This window comes from Gallinula chloropus, assembly GCF_964237585.1.
Source record: "Gallinula chloropus genome assembly, chromosome: 2".
Taxonomy (NCBI): Eukaryota; Metazoa; Chordata; class Aves; order Gruiformes; family Rallidae; genus Gallinula; species Gallinula chloropus.
The window spans coordinates 161,340,445-161,352,961 of NC_140086.1; positions in this window are offsets into that span (position 1 = coordinate 161,340,445).

Here is a 12,517-nt window from a genome sequence, read left to right on the forward strand (position 1 = left end):
GCTGTCTTAATTTTTGTTCAAAACAAAACCCCCACCAACAAAACAAACCACTAGATACTCTTGTTTTTATTTTCACTTTATGCATGGTTATTTTTTTTTTTCCTCCTCTCCTCTTCCCACCTCTTGTTGATTGATTGAATTCACCCTGTGGTAACTGCTTCAGAAATCTGAACTGGAACTTTTTAGTCTTATGCCAGATGAATTTGGACGGGTGCTTCTGAGGAGGACAAAAGAAATTCTGGTGCATCTTGGAGCGCTGTCTTGCTTTGTTTAGCAGCCGTTTTCGACTGGATCAGACCTATGGAGGAGTTGACTTTTCTTTTACTAGGTCATCATTCCATTTACTCTAAACCATGGCAGTGGTACATGATACAAGCTGTATGTAAAACCCTACGACCTTAAGGTTTTTTTTTTTAATTACTATTTTTTTTTAACCACTAGATCGAGAACTGTAGTTTGAAATTACAACTGCTAAATCGTAGACAACTATCGGATTTGGAACAACTAATCCATGAAGAGACAAACTATCAAGTGGCCAGAGAAGCCAGAAATTGACTGCAGTGGTAGATCACTCTGATGCTGTGAAATAGATGACAACCTTCAGCATTTTGGTTTTTGAAGAGGATACTTACAGTCCAGGACTTGATGCAGCAATATCCTTTGGTCATATAAAAGTGGATTGGAAGCAGCCAGTGAATGCCTCAGCAAAGCTTTCTAAGGAAACACTGGAGAGTGGAGGGCATTTTATTTTATTTTTGGTAGCAAATTTTGGTTTCTCCATTAGTAGCAGTGTCCACCAGTTTCATAGAAGCCGTTGATCTGGTTCTCAAAAGAGAAAAGTTGGCTGGAGTTTTTCAAGCAGTACTAGATGCTAGCCAAGCACAGAGGGAGCAGTTTTCTGAGATGGAATATTATTTTTCACGGTGTTTTTTTTTCTTTTTCTTATTTTATTTTTAATTTCCCCCCCAATTAGTAGCCACTAATACTTAAGTTGTTCATGTGCATCTACTGGGAGGAGAAAACATGCTTTATTTTTTTTCCTTGGTAACAAATACCTGCAGTCCAGCCTGGCTCGTCATCACCAAATCTTGAGGTGGTGGCATGGGGAGGGACAGGATGTTACTGTCAATAGGGCTCTGGTCCTGCAAAGAGTACTGTCTCTTATTTTTGATGTTTGCTTATTTGCTGTACGATTCTGGAGGTTGGGGTAGTGCTGGAAAAAGGAGGAAGCCACACACATGATGTTTGTCCTTTCCACCGCGGCAAATGCGTACGATGCAAACAGTTTGCAGGAAGGTCTCGTGGCTTCTGGGAGATGCACCCCTTTGAAAGTCACCCACGAGCAGTTTATCCAATGGTTTAAAAAATGAACTGACTTAGAAACCTGTTATTCAGTGTGTGCACATGTGTATGTGTATCCACACATGCCGACACGTAAATATATATATAAATATTGAACGAACATTTATTTATTTTAAAGCCCTTCAGAAGAACCTTCTTATGGTTTCAATGTGGTATTATGTTAAATTCTCTTTCTCCCTCTCTCTCTCTCTCTCACACATATGTGCAAATTCACTGTTACATTTTTGTGTGTGTGCTAGACTAGCTCTTCCCTTCCAAAGTAAGGCTGGATCCAAATCTACTCAAAACATGAGGGGTTTTGGGTCTGAATTACTATTTCTGGCCTCATTCTGGTTTTTTTGTTCTGTTTTTTTTTTTAATTGTTCTTAATTAGAGAATGGGCCACAATTTATGTGCATTATTATTATTATTAATTATTATTATTATTGTTATATTTAAACCATGGGCCTCATTTTCCTCCTTTTCACTGGTGTCTCTGTCTCCGTTGACCTCGCTGGAGTAACTCCACATTGCACTGGTGTGAGAGGAGAATGAGTCCCTAGATGCAGAAGAGAGGGGATGGTGTTGGGCATCGATAGCATTGCAGAGAGAACGCCTGGGTCGGGTGAGGGTAGGGTAGCTTGGTGTGCTGGCAATGGGGGGGAGAGAGAGATGGGTGGGCAAGAACTCAGACTGTCTAAAGCTTGACTAGAGGAAAGAGGCAAAAGAGTGAACGAACTACTGAGTGAAAGAGCTCTTCTGTGTATTGTAACTCACGCACTGAAGCCTGGATGCTTTCTGTAAGTATTTAAAAACAAACAAAAAAAAAAAACAAAAACAAGAAAAAACACCCCCCCCCCCCCAACAAAACCACAAAAAACAAATTGTATTTATGTTCATGTGGATATATTACTTGCCTGTTATATATTGTAAATAGCAAGGTTTATTCTCCTGTGGTTAAAAAATAATTATAAATAACTAAATAGTAGCGAGGCACATGTGTTAAATGTATAGGCAGTGTATGGAATATACTAACACTCTGAAATCAGGAGAACTTGTCTTCTTGGCCTTTTGACCTAGGGTGGTAAAACATACGTGGGTTATTCTTGTTCTTCCCCCCCACACACACAAAGGTTGTGTGGTGGTGATGGTGGTGGGGGTGTTTAGATCCATTTTTTTTTCCCAATGTTTGCCTTATCTTTGAAAGAAGTGGGGGGGTGTGGGGGGTGTGGAAGCCTCATTTTGGCAAAATCCAGTTGAGTTTGAGTCGGATGAAACAAGCAGCAGCTGGTAGAAAAGATGTCAGACCCTCTCAAATGCCTGACTTGGGTTTTCTGCTGGTGATAGATATGGGTTGGGATTGAATTAACTCATGGAGCAGAAGCTTCTGCTTCTGCTAGTCCATATACAAGTTCAGAAAACCCTAGATGAGAGATCCTGAGGTCCTCTATAAAAAATTGGGCAGGAGCCTGTAGAACTTCCTTTGTTCCAGCTGCATGAAACTGGATTTTTCCAGGGAGGTGAATTCTACCACCACACCATTGGATCTCCAGTGCAATTCAAGGAAATTGCTTGTGTTTTGTAAAACTACTACACGTGTGGATTTGGGTCCTTGAATTTTTCATGGTGTCATTTCATATGGAAAAAAAAACAAACAACAAAACAAGAAAAAAGTGCAAAGCAACTTTTCCCCTTTTTCTTAGCCCCAGAGAAACAGGTTTTTTGCAGCAGATGTAACTGGAGAAGGATGGATGGGTGTAGGGGAGGTCTCTGGTTTCTGATCCCCTTTCACCTCCTGTCCCCCCAGAAGTGTCAAAGTGTTGGTTCTCCTAAGCTGGTTGAGCAAGACTTGCAAGATCAGTTTTGGGGTTTGGGGGGTGGGGGGGTGCAACCATTATTTATATAACTTTTTTATTAATTTTTTTAAAAGAGAAGTTAGCTGATGGAAGAATATTTTTATTGAATAGTGCATTTAGTTATGTCAGAAATATAAAAAAAAATATATATAATATTTTTGTAAACAAGGCAAACTGAAAATGTTTGCTGTTTTATATTAGAATTTTCTATTAAAAGAAATAAAAACCCACACAAATAATTGTTGCACCCGTCATCTGTTTTTTAACAAGCTTCTATTCTGTGTGACTGACTCATATATGCCGGATGTGGAGACATGCAAAACAAGTCCTAAACATTACATTCTCATTGTCTTCCAGCTCTCAAAAGACTCCAGTTGGTAAAACAATCTGTTTAACCTAAGGGATCTTTTGTTTTAATTCCTGACACTAAAAATGACTTATAAAGAATCAGTAGCTTGTAATTAAAATGCAAAAACCTACCCTAAAAACTCAAGCTTACCCTTTTTAGTTGTGCATCCTGGTCTTGAGATGGCTCTGGATGGAGGGAATCTGAAACTTATTTACAATAACTAGATAGTTAAGACTGGTCTTAGTTGGCTTGGGAAGAATGAATCTTAAAAAGGTTGTTGGAAGGGGAGAAAATACAATCTGAGTCCATGGGAAGGTTAGTGAAGAGGACCAAATTCCAGGCTTGATCTAAACCAAGCAAATTTTATCTATTTAAATGGGGCAATGTAAAACCATGGAGCTGGGAACTTGGTCTGCTGTGGTTCAGGAAGCCTGTTGTTCACCTTTGGAAGCAGAGGATGTGTTATGGACCATCTGTTTTCAAAAAAGCTTTTGGGATTGCTGGTTTGGAGACCTGAGCAGGGGTGAAATATAATTTCTGAGGGCTTTTTGTGGTTGGCCAGCTCATACACATCTGCCTTCCTTCAGCCCAGGTCTTGAATTTCTTTGTTAATTGTTTTTCAGCTGCCCTTTTTTAGCCAACACATAAGGAGAAACGAAGTTGGTTTGGCTGTAGTTGGGTTGGATGAGAACCCAGATGAAGGGACAGATTTCTCAAGGGTACTTTCATGGAGTAGATGCTTCTTAAGGTAATTTTCTGGTGGATTATAGTGCCTGTGAAAAATTCCTCAGTTGATACTGCAGTAAAATTAGGTCTGTTCTGTACTCAGTAAAACAGGTGCCACAAAGTTCTTCGTTCCTGGTTTATTCAGCTCTGTGCACATCTGTTGGGTTGAGTCTGGCTTCCATGGTCAGCTCATCTTGGTGTTAGGTTTTCAGACTGCTAAGTAGGTGATAACTTTTGAAGAGCAGCATTTTCCTGCAGGAGAAATAGTGCCTTTTAAGACCATTACTGCCTGAGTAACATGAAGGAGGCTCAGTATGGCAAAAGATCAGGCCTGGAGAAATCTTGTCATTGCTAAAGCAGTCAAGCTTAAGACCATGGATATTCCCATTTAATGTTTTTTAAACCTATTTTCCAGTGATAAACATTGGATTTGACCAAGCTATTTACAGAGAGCCCCAGGAAAGAGAATATTTCTTTTAAAAAAGGAGGAATCTCTAGTACTTGGGTGGGCAGGACAAGCAAATGGATATTGTAAAGCACAAATTAGCTCTAGCATCATTGTAGGATTCTGGTAACTACATTTCTCCAGGGGCAGGAAATGAGTAAAGACCATAAATGTTTCAGACACATAAAATTCAGCAAGCTATCAGGGTATGCATCTGAACAATGCATTTTTCTCAGTTGTTGCTGAATGATTTCAGAAACATGCAAAAGCCTTTTCCAGCAGCATTTTGCAAGGTTTACCCAAAGGGCAGGAGATTTCTCCCTCACCCTGTCCTCCCTTTCATTACAGGGCTGCTCAGGAAAGTTTGGAGAGATGCTGATGCACTTGGCATAGTGGGTCATTTACAATGGTCCTGGAGTCATTTCCCCCCCCCCCCTTAGATAAGGAGACCATGGTCTGCAATCAATGTAGGCACCTCTAGAAGGTGTTTTGGCCCATTTGGAGGTGCCAGTTTCTCCCTGCTGACAATAGAAGGGGATAAAGACATGGACACAGGGTTAATGGAGATTAATAGAGGTGGGGATGAATTCAGGACTAATCAAGGCATGTGTGGATAACCCTCCCAGCTCCCCTTGGGCATGGACCCATCTGAAACAGCAATCACAAAACTAGCAGAGGAATTTTCACTTGTTCCACCCCAGCCTCTAACAATGCTCTTTGTGGCCTGAATGTAAAGTCTAGGATTTGTTTTGCACACTTGGATGGCATTTCCTTTTAAAGGGAGGTGGGAATACTAACATGAAGGATTAGTATTTTTCTTTTTGTTTTTCTTTATTATTTTTTCCAATGTCTTATGGGAGCCTAAGTTATTTTTCTCTACCTCATATGTACAGCTTGTAGGTATAAATCTGATTCTGAGTGACTGTTGAGAATGTATTTAAGTTATTTAACATCTTTGTATAACAAAAAAAAAAAAGCCAGAACAAATGAAACAATAAATGTATTTTAAATTATACTTGAAATGTGCTCCTCTTTCTTTGCATCAGTTGAAAAATTTGGTGGTTGTGGAAGCCCCTCACCTTCCCTTAGCACTACTCCCAATCCTTGGTCCTGGAGCCAGCCTGTCCCTTTGGCTCAAGTAATCCTTGAAAGACTGTAAATCCTAGTAGGGTGGTATGTGTCTTGCCTAGATGAGTCCAGTGGACTATTTCCAGCTGTATGCTTTGGAAGAGGTGAAATGATCTTGTTTAATTGGTTGGGAGGTGGAGATCTTCATCTATTTGGTCCTATTGCAGCCTTCTGCTTTGAAAACCTACAGGCTTTCAAGGCAAGGGAAGCTCACAACCTTCATAGAAGTGTTCTCTTCTCTCTGCAGTAATTATGCCTGCAGAAAGCAAAGCCAGCAGCTCAGGAAACAGGCCCTTAACTTGCCCAACCTTGGCACCAAATAATCCTTGCCAAGTGCAGTCTGAGATCTGTCCATCTTAGGTCCTTGAGCTGGCACTCCAATCACAGCCAACCTAGTGCCTCAGAAGGTTAAAAATAGTTGTCCTCATAGTGTTACCGTGAGCATCCTCTGCATGAGGATGGAGTGACCTGTTTACAGCAGGGCCCAAACTCCCAGATTCCTGCTCTCCAAGTGAAATAGCTCACGAAGTACAATCTGATTTGGGACTGTTACAGGGTGCTTGGTTTTGGGCCCCTCGCTGTGCCAGTGTTTGAAGCAACACAATGTTAAACAAGCTCAAGAGGTTGATGGGCTCCATCCACTTTTTCATCATGCTTTAGGAGAGAAGTCATGAAACCTTGGCAGAATGTGACTGCAAAGTTACTCTCATAGAGTGTAACTGGCTGGAGCGCAGAATAGGGAAGATGTGGCCAAATTTAGTCTGGCTGAATGATAACAACTGGAGAGTTTGTCATTTATCCTAGGCTGCATATTGTCTTGATTGATCAAATGCCTTTTTCTTCACTGTTCTCCCTTGGAGCTACTTATCACCTAAAATTCATTTCAGCTAAGTTTTAAATAACCAGAACCTGTTGCTGTTCATCTTACAACTTACCAATGCCTCAAACATGGGTGATTTGGATTTGCAAAACCTTTGAGAAACAGCATGATGTCCCTATACATGGCTGCTGGTCTGCTGATTCTCTGTACAACAGCTGTGGGATGGGTCAGACATGCTGGGGTTTTTTTTTGTGAGGATGAGGAGAAAGCTTAGAAATCAACCAGCAGCCACCTGAGGTCCAACTGCTCAAGTTGTTTAAGATAAACAATGAAACAGTCCAACCCAAAACCTAGTCATGGAGTAGACAACAGCCAACTCATGCTGCTTGGCAGGCTGACCAGGCATGCGATAGACAAACTGAGCTTGGAAAGAGTGTTAGCCACAGCTGTCCTTTCAGGGTAAACCCTGATAAACTTCTCTACATCCCAGGTTAGGTTATTAAGCAAGGGCTTTCTGTGTTCTTGATGGTGTCCTGGAGGAGTTTGAAAACTCTGACTTGTGTCTCCAAAGTGCTTCATAAAATCAGAGTTGGTTACCCAATTCTCTCTCCCCCCATGCAGGCAAAATTTGCACATTGATTTTACTTCCCAATCTTATTTTCCACTGTGGCACAGCAATTGCATCCAGGCCTTTAGCCAACCCTTTAAGAGATGGCTCAAGTACTGTCCATCTTCAAACAGAAATGGTGGTATCTTTATCCAGTATCATGCTGATGTTGGTAATGTATTGCACTGTTGTACTCCTCAGCTTATTATTTGCAGCATCCAGCCAAGGGAAGGTTTATTAAATCAATGAGATCCCCACACAACCAATGCAGCTTCTGCTCTTTTTTGTGTGTTTTTGGGTTTTTTTTTTCTTTACCTCTTCTTGTCTTGAGGAATATCCATGCCAAGCTCTGAGGAGCCAGGAGCTGATTTTTGGTCCAGATATTCTTAAGTGTGGATGATTGGAGATGGTGCCACATAAGATGGGGATCCATGAAGCTACCTTTGCTCTACCTCTGGTCAAACCTTGCAGCATACCTCCCTGCCTTCTTCAGCTTCCCAACTGACCTTGCATTACACTTCCTGGCAGTTGGGTAGTGAGAAATCTCAGGCTTGAAACCTCACAGCCAGCCTCCGCCAGACCTTTAAAGAGCTGCTAATGGGAGTCGTAAAGCCGCAGTAGCCAAGGATGTAGCAGCATTTTGACAGCTGTTCCCACAGAGGAAGTGGGTGAAGCTAGAATGTGTATTGTAAGAATTTTGGATTAGAAAAAAAAAGAGAATAAAAATCAAATGAGGGATTTCATCTCCAGAAAAATAAAGGAGGTTTTCCTTCCCCTTCTCTCCCATTGCTCTCCTGAAGGCCACTGCTAGCTCTTTGCACAAGGGTGGTTTCATCCTGCATCTGTGGAGCAGGCAAGCACGAGAACTTAGTAAAATCCCTTAAACAATAGAGGTTCCTTTAGGTTAGAAAGAAGAAAGGACTTGCCTTAACCTCTTAGAAGTTCCTTAGTTGCACATCTGAGGAAGGTGTTTTCTGTGGTACTGTGTGCTAATTCAGCTAGGAGACTAGTAATTGAGCACAGATGAATGTAGAAGAGCACCTACATTTGTAAGGGAAAAAAATAGAATGAGAAGAAAGAGAAAAAATTAACGAGGTGATGATTTTTTTACCGAGTGTCCTCTTATATGTGCATGAAAGATGAAAATCTGTCTGTTAGTTGGACAACAATAAAATTAATCACCAAGAGATGAGCTGGGAGTGTCAGGTCCCAGATATTGATTCATCATCATCATTAGCATAGCTCAAACTGTGTAGGTGCTTTTGGATGTCTCATTGTAGAGGTCCTAACTGAGTTATTTAAGAGACAGATGCGATGCCCACTCATTCTAAATGAAAGTACAGACATAGAGTCAGAGAGATGAAAGAGGGCTGGACAGGAGATGTGACTCACCCAAACTCATACCTTGGTCATTTTGGGCCTAGAACCAGGTAGTGGTAAGTGCCCTCCATACTGTTTGAGATGTGAAGGTACCACAGGCAGCCAGGAAAGAGACACAAATCGTGCTGCACATCAGCGTTCATATCCTGCCTTTCTGATGGGAAGCAGATGGGATAGCAGCATGATTCGTGTGTTTCCCTGTGGATTTGCTTCAAGCTTAGCTCTCCAGGATTACAGTAGAAGCTGTCTCCTCCACTTCTGCCAATTACCAGTCTTGTGGTGGGAATCAAAGCTGTCTGGAGATGATGCTGAACATATGACTTCCCTGTGCTCTGCTGGCTGCAGTACTGGTGGGACTTAGCCAGGCTAATAAAGGGTATTGCTGCTGTCAACTGCAAAAGGGAGCGTTTCCCTCAGGACCTGGGATGTAGAGATAGTGAGAGGAGATGCTGCCAGCTGCTTGGAAAGCAGGAAGAGCAATTTCACTTTCTACATCCTCTCTCAGGTCATCTCTGCTTCCAAGAGTCAGTCTCAGTGTAGGGAATAAATTCGACTTAATGGCTACATCTCCACAAGTTAATTAAACATAGCTCTCAAGTTGATGCCACCTGGCATAAAATAGCCCACATCCAATCTATTAAATTCTCTTGCCTTCCAGAACAAGGTAGCTCTATGCAAAACATCTCCTGGGAATGGCCCTTGGCCCATGCTAACTCTTGAACCATGCCCAGGAGTGGCTTAAGACTCTCCTTTTACCCCAGCCAAAAGCACGTTGGGGATTTTTTAATATTTGAACAATCTATTCAACCACGTTCCAGTGCACAGCAATGTTCCTTGCTACTTGCTAAAATAGATGTGGGATTCAAGTGCTCTACAAATAGTTCTCACATTCTATGTCCAGAGTATTTATTGGTTAGTTCTCTCATTGTGCTAATGGGGAAATGACATCTCAGGGAAGATTGGCTTTCCTGGTTGGCTAAAGGAAGAAACAAGTCCATCACAGCTGTTCCAGTATGTCAGCCTTTGGGTACCCCTGAAATGATTTCTGTACTGGTGAGTGAATATAACTAGATCTCAGAAAAAGCATCACTTTTTGGATAAGACATGGCCAGACCTTGAAAAAGATCTCATGCTGAAAGACCACCACTTTTCACCCTGTAGACCCTGCGTAGCTGTCTCTTGTTTCAATCAACATGCTCAAGGACTGAGCAGCCACAACCTCCTTTAGTTATTTAACTGAGGTACCTATATAAGGAATATAGCTAGTACAACCTCAATAGGTAGTTAGTAGAGAGGTAATAACTCCTAGGGATGATTATAGGTAAGTGGTGCCTCTTGTATGTCTCTTTCTCCATTCACTGTTCAAGCCTTGGGTTATCTGTATGTGTGTGCACGTCTGTGCTTGCAGACATATGTATTTGTGTTTACATACCTATAAATTTAATGGCTGGCAGCATTCACTGCAAGAACACTGAACCAAGGGACTGATACAAAGCTTTCTGGAGACAATAGAAAGACTCCAGTGGGCTCTGAGCAGTGTGAGATTCCCCCATCCACATAACCAGTATTAGAATATCAGTTATAATTAGAATATTAGAATATCAGTTATGAACACTAGAATTCAAGACCAGAGCCTGTGTTTAAGTCTATTCTTCACCTCTCCTTCAAGGATGAACTACCCAGAAAAAGTCCCTGATAACATCCTCAGTTCTCTAAAACCACTCTATCCAATAGTTCCTGCCTTAAAGAACTTAATATTACATCAGGTAAGGCAGAGGGGGAAGAGTTTCAGGGCTCTGGTTGGTTGGGGTTTTCTCCACATTCTCTAGGCTACGTTATCCCCGTCTCCCACCACTTCTAGTTCCTGCTGGCTTCAACAAGAATTTAGATTTAGCACCAGAAGGACACTTCTGTCCTGTCTATGCTTTCATCCATGGCCTTCTCAGATTCCCCAGGCAGCGTTATTTTCCAAGGCGCTAATTACAAGGGCACTCGTAATAAATTATCACTCATTTCTCCCCCACGTTTGCACGGAAGAATCCCTCAAGGGATTATATTCATTACAGCAGGACCAGGCTCTCTGTGAGCAATATCCCAGGGGAACTGGCAGCCTGCTGGGAGGGCTGAGGGAATAAAAGGACAACAAAGGTGGTTTGACACTGAGGTGTAAAACGGAGGGACCTCCAACCCTAGGGAATCCCCCCGACATCTGCTGAGAAAGTCTCAGCAGCTAACCCTACTTGATGGTTCTGATAGAAGGACAGAGGACTCCCCATGCCTGAGATTTCACTGGTTTTGTTTTATTTTTTTTGGTAAGGAATAAAGATTCAAAAATGGGATTATTTACTTCTGACAAGGCAGCAGTTAAATTGAAGTATTGGTGCAAACTGGAGCAGAGGAAGTTCCATGTAAATAGAAGGAGAAACTTTTTCACTGTGAGGGTGACAGAGCCCTGGGACAGGCTGCCCAGAGAGGTTGTGGAGTCTCCTGCTCTGGAGACATTCAAACCCTGCCTGGATACATTCCTGTGTGACCTAATCTAGGTGATCCTGGCTCTGTCAGGGGGGGTTGGACTAGGGGATCTTTCAAGGTCCCTTCCAACTCCTAATGTTCTGTGATTCTGTGGTTCTGTGTGATGCAACCTTAAAGAAAAAAAAAAAGCATGAAGAAGACATCTGAGGCACTAATGGGTCGCCTATACTTGATTTGGTGTCTTGGTTAATTTTTCAGACTAGAAAATGATCCCAAATATCAAGGCTGGTCTGATACCTTTTTTTCCCATGAGCTATCACTCTCTTGTTCTTCTGTTTATTGTCTCCTGAGGGAAGGAAGCCTCAACAAAAACCAAATTTTTTCCCTTTTCCAGGTGTGAATGACTGCATTTGTGCCAGTTAGCCTTTCTTTATTCCTTGTGACAGGTGACCTGGATATGTACCCAGCTCAGAAGCACAAGCTGGTTCTACAAGGACTCAGTGAGGAGAGAATGCATCTATAACTGAATTGGCTATTGGCTTTGAATTTGCCCTCTTTTAAAACAAAAGTATGTCTAGCAGATGACAAATGGAAAAAGCATGAAGAGGCCATTCTTGGCTTTTTTTGGATGCTCTGGGCAGCCCATCTCAAAGCCCTGGGCTGATTGAGGTCTTGTGCAAACCATGCTTGGTTGACTCTTTCACAATTCCCTCTTCCTGCCGGGCTGGTTCACCTCAGTTGCTGCAGTTGTAATGGCACTGAAATGCTGTTAGTCATCTACCATCAAGAGAAAATACTTTACAGTCAGTCAAATAATTTGTTCCCTGATTTCCAGCTGACAGCAAAGTGTGCATGGAGGCTGTGTGCAACACCTAACAGCATGCATGATGGATTTGGTATGAGGATGCTTGTCCTAAGTTGCTTTTCCTTCCACGTTAGAGGTGGTGGAAATCTTCAGTCAAGCAATCCTATGTACTCCAGTGGCTGTCACATTCCCTAAAGGATAGTTAGTGGCGCCTCTGAGTGAAATGGAAATGATTGTAAAGGTTGGATAAGTGAAAGATATTGTGGTTGGTTCCATGCAGGGAAATAGCTTTTGTTTTATTGTGGTAGGGGGGGTTGGAACTCTATGATCCTTGGGGTCCCTTCCAACCCAGACCATTCTATGATTCTGTGATTCTATGATTCTATGATTCTATGATTCTATGATATGGTAGAGCACTCTCAGAAGTTGGAGATTGTTTACATGTAAATCCATATTCCAGGTTTTTTGTGGGGTTTTTTTTTTGATTCTTCATTATTGAACCCTGCACAAATCCAGAGCCCTTTCTACCAGGTCATACTCATTTCAAATGCAAAATAAATTACTCTAGAAGGCTTTGTACTTTAACTA